At 46.1% G+C, this 18,964-nt stretch overlaps 2 long non-coding RNA genes across 3 annotated transcripts; both read left to right on the top strand.

Moving 5' to 3' along the window:
* Positions 1-8,982: 8,982 nt before the first annotated feature.
* LOC115075947 lies at positions 8,983-12,984 on the top strand. Of its 2 annotated transcripts, none has more exons than XR_003852655.1 (3): positions 8,983-9,118; positions 11,447-11,499; positions 12,849-12,984. It is a non-coding gene; the product is annotated as an uncharacterized LOC115075947 (long non-coding RNA). The 2 variants fall into 2 exon arrangements; XR_003852653.1 differs by lacking the exon at positions 8,983-9,118 and adding an exon at positions 9,165-9,572.
* A 144-nt stretch (positions 12,985-13,128) lies between these two features.
* Positions 13,129-14,221, top strand: LOC115082109. The gene is made up of 3 exons (XR_003854076.1): positions 13,129-13,263; positions 13,678-13,730; positions 14,088-14,221. It is a non-coding gene; the product is annotated as an uncharacterized LOC115082109 (long non-coding RNA).
* Positions 14,222-18,964: the final 4,743 nt, after the last annotated feature.

The raw sequence follows: 18,964 nt of genomic DNA on the forward strand, positions 1-18,964 counted from the left end.
AACCTGCCGGCACACAATCCTCCGACACAGCGGCAAATGGCCGCTATGTTGCAGGCCTCTGGCCCAGCCCCCTGCTCCGCCCCCTGGACCACCCCGCCCCCAGACTGCCCCTTTTTGCAAGCCCCGGGACTTACACACGTCCTGGGGCTTTACGCGCGTCACCGGACCTTTTTAAAATAGGTCCGGCACATGTAAGCCACCCTACACGTGTAAATCCTCTGGATTTACGCGCATAGGGCTTTCAAAATTCAGCCCATTATTTGCCAGAAGATCTTGGATGAAAAGTATGGCACAGCTGTTGGTGGTTTGTCTATGGAGATAGCTTGGTCTTGACACAGTTCTGGAGAGATATGGTGAAGAACACAAAAGGGCTTCTATGTTAGTGTCCTTTGTTTTTGAGCAGGACAAAGACGCTGTTCCATGTTATTTCTTTTGAAATCATGATTATTTTTTACTATTATTTTTTACTATTAAGATCCAGGATTTTTTTTATGTTTGTAAAGAAGATCCAGGAGCACCGGAAGAAGTTTTTGGCATTTACCAGGAGGTTATAGCCTTAGGTACCTTTTTTGTTATTAGATTTATTTATTTTATTTATTTGGCATTTTTTATATACCGATAACCGTTTGCACATCGTATCGGTTTACAATTAACTTGGAAATTATAGGCTAGGCCTTTACATGGAACAGATAACAGTAGGTAAAATCTGAAAGAACAAAAACAACCAAAAGTACATAAGTTAAACGCTAAGAAAGAACTTATTTACAGACTTACATACAGGTCGATCCAGTAAGGCCGCGGTAGAAACAGTGAGGTAGTGTCAGGCGCACCCTTCCTCCCCGCGTGCACAGTTCTCTTCACTAACTCCCCGATACTCTCCTCTAATCGCATGCAAATGCATGCCGCGGCTTTAAAGCGGTAGGGAAGGGTTATGCCCGCGTAACCCATTTTACTGTATAGGCGCTGTAACAGCGCCTATACAGTAACCTGGGTGCGCTGGTACCTGTCATTTCAAATGACATTTGAAATGACAGGCACCAGGAAGTGTAAAAATCAAAATTTTTAAATACCTGTCGGAGGGCCGCGTGGGTCCAGGCGGCCGGCGGGATCCGGGGGGCCGGTGGTCGCGTGTTAAATCTAGGCCGCGGGCGGGTGGGCGCGGCGGCAGCGGGGGGACACGCGTTAGTTCGAGACGGCCGGCGGGTGGTCGCGTGTTAAATCTAGGACGGGTCCGCACAGGCGCACATTCATTCATTCACTGCCGGTGGGGGCTGCCGGAGAGGCAATCCCCACCGGCAGTGAATGAATTCATTCATCCAGGCGGAGGAGCCGGCTGCTTTCGCCACCGGCTCCTCCGCCTGGATGAATGAATGCGCGCCTGTGCGACCCCTGCGTTTCGGCGCTCAAGGCAGTCACATGCCGTGACGTCACGCCTTGAGCGCCGAAACGCAGGGGTCGCACAGGCGCCCATTCATTCATTCATTCACTGCCGGTGGGGGCTGCCGGAGAGGCAACCCCCACCGGCAGTGAATGAATTCATTCATCCAGGCGGAGGAGCCGGCTGCTTTCGCCACCGGCTCCTCCGCCTGGATGAATGAATGCGCGCCTGTGCGACCCCTGCGTTTCGGCGCTCAAGGCGTGACGTCACGGCATGTGACTGCCTGAGCGCCGAAACGCAGGGGTCGCACAGGCGCGCATTCATTCACTGCCGGTGGGGGCTGCCGGAGAGGCAGCCCCCACCGGCAGTGAATGAATGCGCGCCTGTGCGGACCCGGCCTAGATTTAACACGCGACCACCCGCCACCCGCCGGCCGTCTCGAACTAACGCGTGTCCCCCCGCCGCCGCTGCCGCTGCCGCCGCCGCCTGGAACAGGCGCCCACCCGCCCGCGGCCTAGATTTAACACGCGACCACCGGCCCCCCGGATCCCGCCGGCCGCCGGTCGCCTGGACCGACGCGGCCCTCCGACAGGTATTTAAAAATTTTTTTTTTTCTTCTGACAGGTTTTATGTGTCCCACATCATTACATTTTCTCGATCATCTCTGTATCGCTTTTTTTTAAAATTGTGTTTTATTGTTTTTGAGTGTCTTAAGCGGTGTCGATGGATTTGTTACTAGACTCACAGTCCTAACTCCTACTAGGGGGAGGCGGTAAACTAACACGTTAGGGCCGCGGCAAAACAGTGCATTACTAATGAGATAACCTGAGCGCCCGTTACGGTATGGGAGGGGAATAGCTAATTCCTTCATTATACAGCTAATTCGTTCATTTACATGCCGGGTGCGGGAAGGGTTACGCGTCTGTTTTAAGAAGCGCTACAGACGCGCGAAACTGGAGACTGTATCGCTGATTTGCCTTACGCGTCCGAATTGTGCGCAGGGAGCTCGTTACAGACGAGAAAACTTCAACTGAATGTTACTGTATCGAGCTGATAGCTAATCAATGGCAAAAACGGGGATTCCAGAATACAATTATATGGTGGGGGTAAAGGACGGGTAGATATCTTGTAAATGCTTTATTGGATGGTAAAATGTTTTTATGCTTTTTATGAACCAGCTCAGATGCGCTCCTTTCTTGATTTGCATCAATCTACAGGTGGGTAGTTTGGCTGTTCAGTAAGTTTTCTCCACTCCTTAAGTAATAATTGTGAGGATGGCATTTGTTAATTTTCCTATTTTACTTTTTTGCTTCTTGCATAATGGGTTTGGATCCCTTAGTTATGGTGGATTGTGTTTTTTTTTTGTTTTTCTTCTTTGTTGTATTTTCTTTTTACTGTGGTATATGTAATCTTAGTATAAGAACATAAGAAATTGCCATACTGGGTGAGACCAAGGGTCCACCAAGCCCAGCATCCTGTTTCCAACAGAGCCAAACCAGGCCACAAGAACCTGGCAATTACCCAAACACTAAGAAGACCCATGCTACTGATGCAATTACTAGCAGTGGCTATTCCCTAAATAAACTTGATTAATAGCCATTAATGGACTATCATTTTTCTTTCCAAATATTGACTTGGTTGTTATTTTTAAAATTTATAAAATAAAAATTAAAAACAAAATTGATGGTAGTCTCCTCTCTCTGTCTCCCTCAGGTTGAACAGTCTTGTGGCAGTCTCTCTCTCTCTCTCTCTTTCTCTCTCTCTCAAGCAGGAGGGTTCTATGACAGCTTCCCTCTCTCTCTCAGGCTCTCTGCCATCCTGCTCTGTGAGAATGCAGAACAGATTGCAGCTTTCAGTGAACGTTTTAGAAATGGCAGCCAGGCAGGCTGGCATGCTGACTCTATAAATAGATCTCCAGCCCAACCAGAGCTGAGCCATTCCCCCAGAAAGGGGAGTGGTGTATAGTAGGGATGTGAATCGTTTTTCAACGATTAAAATTATCGTCCGATAATTTTAATATCGTCTTAAATCATTATAGAACACAATACAATAGAAATTCTAACGATTTATCGTTAAAAATCGTTAAATCGTGTTAGTGCGCACTAAGAGAAAATGATATAAATTGACACTTTCCAGGTCAGTAAAGGTCAGTTAGGAATGAATATCTATTCCTATTGGCTGGCTGCCCTCTTATCTATTGATGTTACCAAGGTTCCCACTGAGGTGATGGTTGGGGGGACGGGAAATGGAAATGGAAACTCAGGAACACTAACAGAAAATGATACAAATTATTGACACTTTCCAGGTCAGTAAAGGTCAGTTAGGAATGAATATGTATTCCTATTGGCTGGCTGCCCTCTTATCTATTGATGTTACCAAGGTTCCAACTGAGGTGATGGTTGGGGGGATGGGAAATGGAAACTGTTGGTAGTTGACAAAAAAAGTAATGTGATCAGTCAATATGACTAGAACTTGTGCCCTATTCCTGATACCAGGGGTGATGTGATCTTCCTGCACTCAGTGCCCTATCCCTGATACCAGGGGTGTTGTGATCTTCCTGCACACAGTGCCCTAACCCTGACACCAAGGGTGTTGTGATCTTCCTGCACACAGTGCCCTATCCCTATTAATACCAGGAGTGTTGTGAACTTCCTGCACACAGTGCCCTAACCCTGATACCAGGGGTGTTGTGATCTTCCTGCACACAGTGCCCTAACCCTGATACCAGGGGTGTTGTGATCTTCCTGCACACAATGCCCTAACCCTGACACCAGGGGTGTTGTGATCTTCCTGCACACAGTGCCCTATCCCTATTAATACCAGGAGCATTGTGATCTTCCTGCACACCGTGCCCTAACCCTGATACCAGGGGTGTTGTGATCTTCCTGCACACAGTGCCCTATCCCTATTAATACCAGGAGTGTTGTGATCTTCCTGCACATAGTGCCCTATCCCTATTAATACCAGGAATGTTGTGATCTTCCTGCCCACAGTGCCCTATCCCTATTAATACCAGGAGTGTTGTGATCTTCCTGCACACAGTGCCCTATCCCTATTAATACCAGGAGCTATTTTTAACTTGCTGCAGAAACAGGCATGCGTCTGAGTGCAAGGATAACTTAGATACCGAAAAAGCAAGTTGAAGACCAATGGGTTCCATATATGTGCAGTGGAAACCCCACCTGTCAGGTTTTCAGGATACCCACAATCTATATGCGTGGGATAGATTTACAGGCCCTTCCTTCTATGTTTGCTACTTGATCTCATGCAAATTCATAGCAGATATCGTCTTCCCCAGAAGAAGTGTGGGAATGGTTACTGGAGACGAAATAAGGAAGCTTTAGGTAAACTCCTAAGCCAACACCTTGTGTGGTAAAAAGAATTGAGTCCCTCACAGGCTTTCTGCTTCGGATATATTTAAAAAAGGTTTTACTGTGAGTTTTTGCCTCTACAGCCAACTTCTTTTCAAATTCTCTCTTAGCCTGTCTTATCAATGTTTTACATTTAACTTGCCAACATTTATGCTTTATCCTATTTTCTTCTGTTGGATCCTTCTTCCAATTTTTGAATGAAGATCTTTTGGCTAAAATAGCTTCTTTCACCTCCCCTTTTAACCATGCCGGTAATCGTTTTGCCTTTTTTCCACCTTTCTTAATGTGTGGAATACATCTGGACTGTGCTTCTAGAATGGTATTTTTTTAACAATAACCACGCCTCTTGGACATTTTTTTACTTTTGTAGCTGCTCCTTTCAGTTTTTTTCTAACAATTTTTCTCATTTTATCAAAGTTTCCCTTTTGAAAGTTTAGCACGAGAGTCTTGGATTTGCACTTTGTTCCTCTTCTAGTCATTAAATCAAATTTGATCATATTATGATCACTATTGCCAAGCAGCCCCACCACCGTTACCTCTCTCACCAAGTCCTGTGCTCCAATGAGAATTAGATCTAAAATTGCTCCCTCTCTTGTCGGTTCCTGAACCAATTGCTCCATAAAGCTATCATTTATTCCATCCAGGAACGTTATCTCTCAATATTGGGGTAATTGAAGTCTCCCATTATTATTGCACTACCAATTTGGTTAGCTTCCTTAATTTCTCTTATCATTTCACTGTCCGTCTCACCATCTTGACCAGGTGGACGGTAGTATACCCCTATCACTATAGTCTTCCCCGACACACAAGGGATTTCTACCCATAAAGATTCAATTTTGTATTTAGTCTCATGCAGGATGTTTATCCTGTTGGACTCTATGCCATCCCGGACATAAAGCGCCACACCTCCTCCCGAGTGCTCCTCTCTGTCATTGCGCTATAATTTGTACCCCGGTATAGCACTGTCCTATTGGTTATCCTCTTTCCACCAAGTCTCTGAGATGCCAATTAAGTCTGTCATCATTCACTCCTATACATTCTAATTCTCCCATCTTACTTCTTAGACTTTTTGCATTAGCATACAAACATTTCAAAGTTTGTTTTTTGTTTGTATTTTCATTCTGCTTTTTAATTGATAGGGATAAGTTAGAAATTTTTAGCTCAGGAGAGGTTTTAGTTACAGGCACTTGGACTACTTTTCTAATTATTGGAACCTCACTGTCGGGATGCCCTAATTCTAATGCATCATTAGTATCCTTTAAAGATACCTCTCTCCGAACCATGCGCTGCTGAGCGATTGTCGGCTTTCCCCTTTGTTCTAGTTTAAAAGCTGCTCTATCTCCTTTTTAAAGGTTAGCACCAGTAGTCTGGTTCCACCCTGGTTAAGGTGGAGCCCATCCCTTCGAAAGAGACTCCCCCTTCCCCAAAAGGTTCCCCAGTTCCTAACAAAACTGAATCCCTCTTCCTTGCACCATCGGTTCATCCACGCATTGAGACTCCGGAGCTCTGCATGCCTCTGGTGACCTGCGTGTGGAACAGGGAGCATTTCAGAGAATGCTACCCTGGAGGTTCTGGATTTAAGCTTTCTACCTAAGAGTCTAAATTTGGCTTCCAGAACCTCCCTCCCACATTTTCCTATGTCGTTGGTGCCCACATGTACCACGACAGTCGGCTCCTCCCCAGCACTGTCTAAAATCCTATCTAGGTGACGCTTGAGGTCCGCCACCTTCGCACCAGGTAGGCATGCTACCAGGCGATCCTCATGCCCACCAGCCACCGAGCTATCTACATTCCTAATAATTGAATCACCAACTATGACGGCCAACCTAACCCTTCCCTCCTGGGCAGTAGGCCTTGGGGAGATATCCTCAGTGAGAAAGGACAATGCATTACCTGGAGAGCAGGTCCTTGCTACAGGATCCTTTCCTGCTGCACCTGGTTGGTGTTCTCCCATCATGAGACCTTCTTCCTCCAAGGCAGCACCAGGGCTGCCAGTCTGAAGTTGGGACTTGACTACTATGTCCCTGAAGGTCTCATCTATATACCTCTCTGTCTGCCTCAGCTCCTCCAGGTCTGCCACTCTAGCTTCCAGAGATCGGACTCATTCTCTGAGAGCCAGGAGCTCTTTGCATCGCATGCACATGTACAACTTCTCACCGGTGGGTAAAAAATCATACATGTGACACTCGATGCAAAAGACTAGGAAGCCCCCCTCTTGTGCTGGACTGCTGTCTTCATCTCAATTTTGATCAGTTCCTAGTTAAGTTTTAGGTTGCTATGGGAGTAGGAATGTGTCTAACGTCCTTTAAATGTATTAGTGAATTCACTATGTGTCTGGTAGTGGCCTACTGGGCTCTGATCGAATTCTCAATAAAGGTTTTGTTGGGTTTTTTGGTTTTTTTTTGTGAAAGTGGCACTTGCCTATAAATTAAGGGATGACCTGGGGGGGGGGAAGGGTTGGGAAATACAAACAGTCTTAACTTCAGTTAGTCAGCCTGAGTGACTCACTGCTCTCTTGATTAACAAATGTTGGTGCCTATTCAAACCCAATCACACTACCTCAACACCTTTCCAAGGTGAGTAACTGAGCTGAACTATTCAACTTTTCTACTTAGGTATATACTGCTCCTAGCTTATTTCTAGCTTCTGGATACTTTTTGGGTTGGTTGGTTTTTTTTGTGGGGGTTTTTTTCAATACAAACACTCAGTTTGTATTGCAGACTTTTAAAAATAAACACACTACCTACTGCTACCTTATTGACTGACTATTTAAAAATACAGTCTAACTTGTTTATTCACTGCCTTTCTGACTATTAAAGGCACAAACACACTAAATAATATTCCCAAATAGTTAACGTTGCCCCAATACTTTTAAAAAAGCCAATGTCCCAAGCAAAAACTTACTGATTCCTTTCAGCCACCAGCAAGGTGATCCTCTCCTCTCAGGATTTGGTGAGACAGGTAACAGTGGTGGGGCTGCTTGGCAATAGTGATCATAATATGATCAAATTTAAATGAATGACTGAAAGGGGAACAGTATGTAAATCTATGGCTCTAGCACTAAACTTTCAAAAGGGAAACTTTGAGAAAATGAGAAAAGTAGTTAGAAAAAACAGGCGTGGGCCTTGTTTAAAAGTAGCATCCTAGAAGCACAGACCAGGTGTATTCCATGCATTAAGAAAAATGGAAGGAAGGCAAACTGATTACCAGCATGGAAATGTTCCCAAATTTAGCTTAGCCGGTTCAGCACTGAGAAGCCTCCAGAAGATCTAACCTCACTGAAGGGCCTGTCCCTTAATCTAAAAAAATACCCACCTCTACCCTGACTCCCAATCGCTCGGTCATTTTTGATGCAGGTTTGTCTTCGTCTGTTAAAGTTTCAGACTTTAAAATGTGTAAGGCTGAATGCACATCACTATTATATACAGGGAGGACAATAATGAAAGCCATTTCTGGGGGTAAAGCGCTCTTTTATCCACAGAAATATGCTGTTTGATTACTGTCCATCCTCTACACAAGTAAAGGTAGGAGTGTAACCGTTCAAGAGCATATAACAAGGCATATTTCTGGTTTGGAGTTCGGACAGGGGGAAAACTATAGCCAGAGAGCAAAGTGTTAGGTCCCTTTAAGGGCTGCAGCTGGAGAGCTAAGCCAGCTCAGGATTATGATGTCTGATTATGACATCACCATAGTAGAGGTTTGAAACCAGGCAACTCCTTTCTTTCTTGCTCTTTGCAACAGACGTCCTCTGTTGCTCCTAGGTTGTGATCCCTGTGCTTTGGTGTCGTGCCTCCAGTGTCTCCTGTGTCATCGTCCCTCCAGCGTCTCTTGGGTCTTCATGCCTCCAGCGTCTCCTGTGTCTTCATGCCTCTAGCGTCTCTTGGGTCTTCATGCCTCCAGCGTCTCCTGTGTCTTCATGCCTCCAGCGTCTCTTGGGTCTTCATGCCTCCAGCATCTCCTGTGTCTTCATGCCTCTAGCGTCTCTTGGGTCTTCATGCCTCCAGCGTCTCCTGTGTCTTCATGCCTCCAGCGTCTCTTGGGTCTTCATGCCTCCAGCGTCTCCTGTGTCTTCATGCCTCCAGCGTCTCTTCGGTCTTCATGCCTCCAGCGTCTCCTGTGTCTTCATGCCTCCAGCGTCTCTTGGGTCTTCATGCCTCCAGCGTCTCCTGTGTCTTCATGCCTCCAGTGTCTCCTGTGTCATCGTCCCTCCAGCGTCTCCTGTGTCTCCATGCCTCCAGCGTCTCTTGGGTCTTCATGCCTGCAACGTCTCCATGTTCCTGTGACCATCACTTCGTCTCTTCACTATCTGCCACAGACCTTCTGCCTGGACTACGCTGTCTCTTCAAGAGATTGGTTCCTATCTTGCTGGGTGAACGCTCTATATCTTCCTTCTCTTTCCTCTCTGCCCACCTGCCTTTGCTGTTCTTTGCTTTTCATTCCCTTTCTCTGTCTTGTTTATGCTTCCCCTTTTCCTTTCCCTTACTTCTCCTTTTAGCAAAACAGTTTTAGTGGTTAATATTATTTCCCTCCCATGTAAAATTCCCTTTTATTACCATTAGAGGGTCCCTGAGGGAGAGATAGAGCTGTGGGTTAATAGGGACAGACAGGGAGAGTTTGTAAAGCTAAAGAAGCCCAGCCAGTTGTACAGTCTGAGCTGATCCTATCAGCACCCTCAGAGCCGACTGAGACAGGTGCAGCATTCAGCTCTGCAAAAACATTCACTTAAAAACCAGTTGGAGTTACTGTGAAATTCCTTTTCTTCTTCCCCTGCTTGTAATACATTCTTCATAACAAGCTCTGTTTATTAGCACTGTGGATCCTAGGTAAGTGAGTTTTTCAGTGATTCTGGTATTTTTTGGATGTGCCTTCTTTATTTGTCTGGATACTGTGAAACCCCAGGTTTAGGGAGTCACAATGTCCTCAGAAAGCCCTCATGAAGGAGCAGGTGGTAGGGTACTTGGGAAACCCAGTTGGTGGGTGGGAGGTTGTCAGGAGAGAGGCACAAGTGCAGGAGCAGGCAAGGCCTCTGCAGTGCTTGCTAGGATCTTCAAGGTCCAAGCAAGTGAGCAAGGGTTTAACCTCCGAGTGTCAGGTGAAGCAGCTTTTGCTTTACTTCTGCTAAGAATGTTTTATTCCAGGGAGGTAAAGGAAGAGATGTGATGTGTGCTCTTCATTCCTGCCATGAATATTTCATTCTGTGTGGCAGGGGCAGAGCCAGAAGCAGCACAGCTCTTGCTCTGTTTTCCCTGTGAACATTTAAGTGAAGGCTAAGCAATCTTGTATTGCTTAGCAGATAATAACGGGGGTTAGCGAGCGGTAGGATAGGATTAAATTATAAGTTAGGAGGGAAAGGGGAGGGGGAGAAAGTAAAGCTAAGGGGCCAATGAAAAGGAAGTATTTTGAATTGAGGAGCTGGGATTGGTTGGGGTAATAGTTAGTTATGGCAGAGAGCCCTTTCGCGCCTCAGTTGGGTGCGAGAGGGCTGAGGGAGCAGGCTGGAATAATTTCCCTCCTCCCTCCCTTACGGGAGAATCATTGGATGTTATTCAATGTGTGTTGTCTTTATTGATTGTCACAGTGGCGGGTAACCCCAGCCCAATATGGTTGATTTTGTTATGTGTTGTTAAAAGGCATTGGGGGGGGGGGGAGGTATCTCGTGTAGCGTGGGGCTGCTACATGAGGTGGCCAATGAACAAGAGGGGGGCCGAAGCTCAGAGGCCGGGGTACTTACCCACGCTGGTGCGAGGCGGGGTAAGGAAATGGACTCTATGGGTGTAGCTCTACCACTGGGTCGAGGTGGGGAGCAAGTTGTTAAGAAGGGGATGAAAGGGGGGGTGAGTGTATATGTTGAATAGTGTATTAAGTGTTAGGGGCTCGGGTCATGTTATAATAAACTGCGGCCTTTATTTAACCAAAACAAACATTGTGTGGGATTATAAAGGGGGAGGGGAAGCAATTGAAAGCGAGTCTTGCCTCTCTCAGTTTTTCTTGGGGTGGGAGGCTGCAAGAAGGAGCCAAGGATGAGGCAGGAGCTCTCGTGCCACTCTCCAGTCCTTATGAATATTTCATTCAAGGACAAGGTGGGGAGATGAACCCAAGCTGTGGCAGCAGATCATGCTCGCTCCTGCCGTGAACATTTGATTATGGGGGGAGGGGGAGGGGGAGGGGGAGTCAGAGACACGGAACAAAAGCTCCCGCCATGAACCACTGGTTTGGGGCTCTGGCAGTGGCTGCCTGGGACTGAGCTGTGGGTCTCATCTGGGTCTGGATGTTTCCCAGCCTTGACCTAAATAATCAAAGTATGCAAGGTCTGGCCAATCCCATCTGAATTTTAACCTGAGGTGATAAGGAATGCAAAAGTACACATCTAGATTTGCTTTGTTTATTGCCCCCTCAAAAATATCCCTGCCTGCTTTTTGTGAGGGCACGGTGTTAAAGGAAAGCTCTGCATATAGTTTTCCCCCTGTCCGAACTCCAAACCAGAAATATTTACAAAACTACACGGGAAAAAGCCCACGCCTTGTTCTATGCTCCTACTTTTACTTGTGTAGAGGATGGACAGTAATCAAACAGCCTATTTCTGTGGATAAAAGAGCGCTTTACCCCCAGAAATGGCTTTCATTATTGTCCTCCCTGTATATAATGGTGATGTGCATTCAGCCTTGCACATTTTAAAGTCTGAACCTTTCTTTAACAGACGAAGACAAGCCTGCATCAAAAATGACCGAGCGATTGGGAGTCAGGATAGAGGTGGGTATTTTTTTTAGATTAAGGGACAGGTCCTTCAGCGAGGTTAGATCCTCTGGAACTGCTCAGGCTAAGTTTTCAGGAGGCTCCTCAGTGCTGAACTGGCTAAGCTAAATTCCCTGTACGTACCCGGATCAGTCCAGACTCCTGGGTTTTGCCCCCCCTCTAGCAGTTGGAGACAGAAGTTTATCAAACAAACCTATGCCTTATCTAGGCTGGTGCCACCTACAGTCTGGCAGTATTCCTCTGTCTCCTAGCAGGTGGAGGAGGTGCAGAACCTACAGTCTGTGCTGAGGCCTAGTTTTTCAGTTCTAGATAGTATTGTTAGCTGGGTAAAAAGAAGGATAAAGTTAGAATAAGGTATAGGAGCGCAGTGGTTTGCCTGCAGGTCCAGTCTCCCGCCTCCCGGGGGGTTGTGAGGTCCGGAGGGGACCATCCCCCCTGGTTTCCGAGGCCGCTGAGGTGTGGGGTGCTTTGCCCTCCTGCCAGCGTGAATTCATGACTGGGGGTGATACCGGGGAGCCCGGCTCACTCCCCCCAGTAGGTCCAGGACCCGGAGACTATTGGGCGAGTATATTTAAAAAAAAAAAAAAAGTTAAAATTTTTTTTTGTGTGTTCTGTCAGGGCTTCATTCTCCTTCCCTTCCGGTCGCATTTGGGTGCTTGCGCGCCATTTTCGCCACCTTCCGAGCGATTTTCGGGGCTGTTTTTTGCTGCAGCATGCCGCATCAGGCCGCTTGTAGGGCCTGCGGCACCACGCGGGCGCAACTGTCCTGGGACAATTTGTGTTCCGATTGCTCTCCGGAGGCAAGGGAGTCTCTGCGGCCACGGGCAGGGACCTGGTGAGGGTCCAAACAGTGACCGAAGCATTTGGGAACTTACATTCTTCAGGTGCCGACCCGTTCCCGTGGGAACGCCCCAAGGCGCCAGCGGCACGGGGGAAGGACGACCCTCAACCGCGATTGTCACCACAACGCAGAGTCCCTAAGGGGGACAGACCTGCGAGACCCAGCTGTGCTGCCAATCCAGAGGTCCCTGAGGGGGATCAGACAGATTTGTCTTCAGACTCTTCTTTTTCGTCTGATTTCGTGTTGCTTATGCATAAAGCCTTCAAGGCACGCAAAGATTGCCATTTAAATACAGTCTCGAGCAGTATGTGATCCGAACTGTGCGTGCAGCAAACGCAGGTGTGCCCGGCACTAATGCACCTCTTTCTACCGCACCTTACTGTATTGGCCTGTTTGTGATAACCAAGATCAATGCCTGTAGCTCAGATGGAAAGTAGGACATCAGGAAATGCTTACATATCTCCTTTCTTTCTCTTTCCGGTTCCGCTCATCCTGCAAACTTCAGCACCGGTGCAACTATTCCCACCCCTCTTTCCACTGCTCCCTCTGCTCTCCCCTACCCCAAGCCTCTCCCTCTCTATCTTCCCTCCACCCTCTCCCATCAATCTCCCTGCCTTATCTCCTGTTCTCCCCTTCCATCTTTTTCTCCTTTGCTCCTTCCTGTTATTGTATCGACTCCTCCCACCCTCCTTCCAATGCTCTTCTGCTCTCACTCCTCTCCCCTAGCCCATGCCTCCCTTCTCTATATCTTCCTTCTCCTTCCTCTCTGCCCACCTGCCTTTGCTGTTCTCAACTTTTCCTCCCCTTTCTCTGTCTTGTTTATGCTTCCCCTTTCCCCTTTTCCTTTCCCTTACTTCTCCTTGACATCCCGTGTGTATTTGGTCTGATTGCAGTGCATGCGCTTCGAAGAAAAAAAAACGGTAAGGAGACTTTGCAAACATCGCTTTGTGCACTATAATACTTTTAAAGGTCCTTGGACAGCGGATTTGGCCGGCTGAATTCGGAATTTAGCTGGACAAACCGCAAAGGTGTTAAAATTGTGGGCCAATGAATGGCTAACTTACCTGGATAAAACGGGATGACTGGGTGTGGGGCTTATGTTTAGCTGGGCTGCATATAGTTTTCCCCCTGTCCGAACTCCAAACCAGAAATATACCTTGTTATATGCTCCTACCTTTACTTGTGTAGAGGATGGACAGTAATCAAATAGCCTATTTCTGTGGATAAAAGAGCACTTTATCCCCAGAAATGGCTTTCATTATTGTCCTCCCTGTATATAATGGTGATGTGCATTCAGCCTTACACAATTTAAAGTTTGAACCTTTCTTTAACAGACGAAGACAAGCCTGCATCAAAAATGACCGAGCGATTGGGAGTCAGGGTAGAGGTGGGTATTTTTTTTAGATTAAGGGACAGGCCCTTCAGTGAGGTTAGATCCTCTGGAGCTGCTCAGGGTAAGTATTCAGGAGGCTTCTCAGTGCTGAACCGGCTAAGCTAAATTTGGGAATATTTCCAGCCGCCAAGCTGTGATTGAAAATTTATCCAGTAAACGGAATCAACTCTTGTGGTCACTTAGCAGCTCTTCTGAAAACTTACCCCTTACTTTGAATACAGAAATGGGCACAATTAACTTTGTGATAACCAATATCAATGCCTGTACCTCAGATGGAAAGTAGGACATCAGGAAATGCTCACATATCTCCTTTCTTTCTCTTTCCGGTTCCGCTCGTCCTGCAAACTTCAGCACCGGTGCAGCTACTCCCATCCCTCTTTCCACTGCTCCCTCTGCTCTCTCTCCTCTCTTCTACCCCATGCCTCCCCCTCTGCATCTCCCCTCCTCCCTCTCCCATCAATCTCCCGACCTTATCTCCTGTTCCCCCCTTCCATCTTTTTCTCCTTTGCCTCCTTCCTGTTATTGTATCAACTCCTCCCACCCTCCTTCCAATGCTCTCCCTGCTCTCCCTCCTCTCCCCTAGCCCATGCCTCCCTTCTCTATATCTCCCTCCTCCTTCCTCTCTGCCCACCTGCCTTTGCTGTTCTCTACTTTTCCTCCCCTTTCTCTGTCTTGTTTATGCTTCCCCTTTCCCCTTTTCCTTTCCCTTACTTCTCCTTGACATCCCATGTGTGTTTGGTCTGATTGCAGTGCATGCACTTCGAAGAAAAAAAACCGGTAAGGAGACTTTGAAAACATCGCTTCGTGCCCTGTAATACTTTTAAAGGTGCTTGGTCAGCGGATTTGTCCGGCTGAGTTTGGAATTTAGCTGGACAAACCGCAAAGTGTTAAAATTGTGGGCCAATGAATGGCTAACTTACCTGGATAAAAAGAGATGACCGGGTGTGGGGCTTATGTTTAGCTGGGTAGCAGCCCTGAAGTGAGATAGATAAACTTACTCCACTGTCTTTGGGTCTATCCAGCGGGAACCCGTACCTGGGTAAGTCTAGCTAACTTCCTGCTCTCAGCACCGCTGAATGGACCTATTAGTTTATAAATATAAATGAAGAAATATTTTGTTGGTATTCAGGGATTTCACAGTGCTAATCAGTGATTTCTCAGAGACGAGGAGTCCCTCAGAGCACAGGGAACTGTCTGCCCTCTATAGTTACTCCAGTGAGCCATAGCAAATGGTTTAGTCCACTCACTACCCTAAACTAGGTCCTCCTCTGGGAGGTGCTTAGACCTTAGAAAAGGGACCCAGAAAAGACAAAACAATAAATATAACAATTGAGGAATCACTAAATAGCAGTCAAATGTTTATTTATTAGCACAATCTGTGGTCAGAAGACCTCCTCACTGATTCAGATGCTTGTTGGTTACTCCAGCTCTACCTGACACAAAAACCTGAAAGAACTGTGTGAGACTTGGTGCAGGACCCTGCTGATACTCAGTACTAACTCACCTGTCACTAATCCTTCACAGAAACAGTGCTAATAAATGAATGTTTTAATATATAAGAAAAGGATTTACAGTTAACTCAAAAGGCTTGGAAAACTGCAAACAGCAAAGAGGAAAAAAGGAAAGGAGCAGTAACTGCTGGTACTTAACAGTTTGTCTGCAGAGTGAAATGCTGCTTCCTTCCCAGTCAGATAGGAGGGTCCTGTGCAACCTTTTCCTGTCACCCCACAGCTGTACTTCCCAGCTGAAACAGGTCTCTCTCTCTCTTTCTGCTAATTCCAACTGTCATTCTCTCAGCCCGTTCTATCCCTCTAACAGATCCTGAGTAGCAGTGCAATGTCTGCTGAAACGAGCATCTCTCTCTCTCAGTGTTACAGTCTCTCTCTCTCAGAACTTAGCAGCAGGGTGAAGACATCGGTCCTGGGATTCATCCCCTCAGCTCCAGCTCCTGGTGCCAGTGGAACACTGCCCTCTTATACTGCTGCCCGGCTGAAGATCATCTGAATAAAAAAACCTTCTCTCAATATACCAGGCAAATAACAAGTAAAACTCCTGCTCATCACCAACAATAATTTTCCAAGTGCGTGGCTCGACTTTTGTGCTGTACCAGAGAGACATTTGAAATTCTGCTGACTCTGCCCCTCCAGCTCTGCCTCAGCCCGATCCCTGAAACACCTCTGCTCGCTGGCTATAAAAGACTAAGGGTTAGAGCAGTGGGAAGCCAGGGTTTAAATACCACTGTCACCACTCCTTGTGGCCTCAGGGTCAGATTGTGAGCCCACTATGAATATAGAAATAACTACAGTACCTGAATGTCATCCACTTTGAAGTGCTGAAAGTTGGAATATAAATAAAATTAAATTAAAAAAAAAAACTCAGGCTCCTGATTGATTTACCCCATGTAACCTCTACAGTACCGGGGGGCAGGGTTAGGTCGGCCATAATAAATGTAGATAGTTGGGTGGCTGATGAACGGAAGGACTGCCTGGTAACCTGCCTGCCTGGTGCGACGGTGGCACACCTCACACGTCACCCGGTGCTGCCTTGGATCAGAAAAGTCTCACGGTTGGAGAACATCATCTTGGTGTAGCAGGAAGTGATGATCCTGTAGCAAGGACCTGCTCTCCAGGTGATGCATTGTCCTCTTGCACTGAGTACAAGACTCCTAGGGCTACTGCCCAGGAGGGAAGGGTTAGGTCGGCCATCATAAATGTAGCTAGCTGGGTGGCTGGTGGACATGAGGACTGCCTGGTAACTTGCCTGCCTGGTGTGAAGGCGGCACACCTCACGCGTCACCCAGATAGGATTATAGACAGTGCTAGGAAGGAGCTGGCTGCCGAGGTACATATGGGCACCAACGACATAGGAAAATGTGGGAGAGAAGTTCTGGAAGCCAAATTTAGGATTTCAGGTAGAAAGCTGAAATCTGGAGCCTCCAGGGTGGCATTCTCTGAAATGTTGCCCATTCCAGGTGCAGGTCCTCAGAGGCAGGCAAAGCTCTCGGGTTTCAATTCATGGATGAGACGATGATGCAGGGAGCAGGGATTCAGTTTTGTAAGAAACTGGGAAACCAGAATGAAATCAGGCTGCTGGCACTAACTTTTAAAAAGGAGATAGAGCAGCTTTTAAACGGTTCGGAGGAATGTATCGTTGAAGGATACTAATGAAATAGGAGAGCTATGGCATCCCAACAGAGAGGTTCCAATAAATGCAAACGTAGTCCATGTGCCTGTAAGTAAAGAATCCAAATTATCCCTATAATCTGAAAGCAGGTTGTTAATACAAATAAAAAACACACTTTGAAATGTCTGTATGCCATTGCCAGAAATCTAAGAAGTAAGATGGGAGAGTCAGAGTGTATAGCGGTGAATGATGAGATAGACATAATTGGCATCACAGAGACTTGGTAGAAGGAGGATAACTAACGGGACAGTGCTATATCAGGATACAAATTATATCGCAATGATAGGATCAACTTGGAGGGTGTGGCACTTTATATCCAGGAGGCTATAGAGTCCAACAGTATAAAGATCATACAAGAGACTAAATACTCATTAGAATCTATATGGGTTGAAATCGCATGTGTGTTGGGTATGAGTACGGTGATAGGAGTATACTACCATCCACCTGGCCAAAATGGTCAGATGATGAAATGCTAAGAGAAATCAGGGAAGCTAATAAATTTGGCAGTGCAGTAATAGGAGATTTCAATTACCCCAATATTGACTGGGTAAATGTAACATCAGGACTTGCTAGAGACAAAGTTCCTGGATGGAATAAACTACTGCTTCATGGAGCAATTGGTTCAGGAACCAACGATAGAGGGAGCAATTTTAGATTTAATTCTTGGTAGAACGCAAGATTTGGTGAGAGAGGTAATAGTGGTAGTGGTGGGGCCACTTGGCAATGGTGATCATAACGTGATAACATTTGAACTAATGACTGGAAGGGGTCAGTATGTAAATCTACAGCTCTAACACTAAATTTTCAAAAGGGAAACTTTGATAAAATGAGCGAAATAGAAAAAAACTGAAAGGTGCAGCTGCAGAGGTTAAAAGTGTACAACAGGTGTAGACATTGTTTAAAAATAGAATCTTATGGTGGCCCCAATTTCTCTGCTTGAAATTCAGGCAGCTATCAAGTTGTTACCGGAGGGTAAATGTCCTGGCCCTGATGGGTTCCCTACTGGTGGTGGGGGGCATTCCCTGGGCACTATGGCTGATGCTACGATCACTCTCATTCATAAAAAAAAGTCACCCCTAGTATGCCTCACTGGCGCTCACAAATACAGGCTATTGCTGATCTGGAACAGCTACGATACAGTCTTAAGGGTAAGCATGCTAAATTTACCAGTACTTGGGGGCCATATCTTGATTATTTGAATGATACTTAAGCTAATTTGTGGTGCCACTTAGGGTTATTTTTTTATTTCCACTTCTATTGTCCCTCAATCGTTTGCTCCCCTATGTACTATCTTTTGCCATGTACCTCACTGCAATATGAGTTATTGCTTCTATGTACTTTTCTCTGTTTGTTTGGAAAAATATAAATAGTTATAACAATACAATCTTAGATGCGCAGTCCAGATGTCTTCCATGCATTAAAAAAGGTGGAAGGAAGGCAAAACGATTACCAGCAAGGTTAAAAGGTGAGCTGAAAGAGGCTATTTTAGCCAAAAAAAATCCTTCAAAAATTGGAAGAAGGATCCATCTGAAGAAAATAGGAAAAAGCATAAGCATTGTCAAGTTAAGTGTAAAACACTGATAAGGCAGGCTAAGAGAGAATTTGAAATGATGTTGGCCGTAGAGGCAAAAAGTCATAATAAAAAGTTTTTAAAATACATCCGAAGCAAGAAACCTATAAGGGAGTCGGTTGGATGACTGAGGGGTTAAAGGGGCTCTTAGGGAAGTTTAGGCCATTGCAGAAAGACTAAATGAATTCTTTGCTTCTGTGTTTACCAATGATGATGCTGGGGAGATACCAGTTCCAGAGATGGTTTTCAAGGGTGATGAGTCAGATGAACTGAACCAAATCACGGTGAACCTAGAAGATGAAGTAGGCCTGATTGACAAACTGAAGAGTAGTAAATCACCTGGACTGGATGGTATACACCCCAGGGTTCTGAAGGAACTAAAAAATGAAATTTCAAATCTATTAGGTAAATTTTGTAACCTATCATTAAAATCATCCATTGTACCTGAAGACTGGAGGGTGGCTAATGTAACCCC

The sequence above is a fragment of the Rhinatrema bivittatum genome, chromosome 1 (genome assembly GCF_901001135.1).
Source record: "Rhinatrema bivittatum chromosome 1, aRhiBiv1.1, whole genome shotgun sequence".
NCBI classification, from domain to species: Eukaryota; Metazoa; Chordata; class Amphibia; order Gymnophiona; family Rhinatrematidae; genus Rhinatrema; species Rhinatrema bivittatum.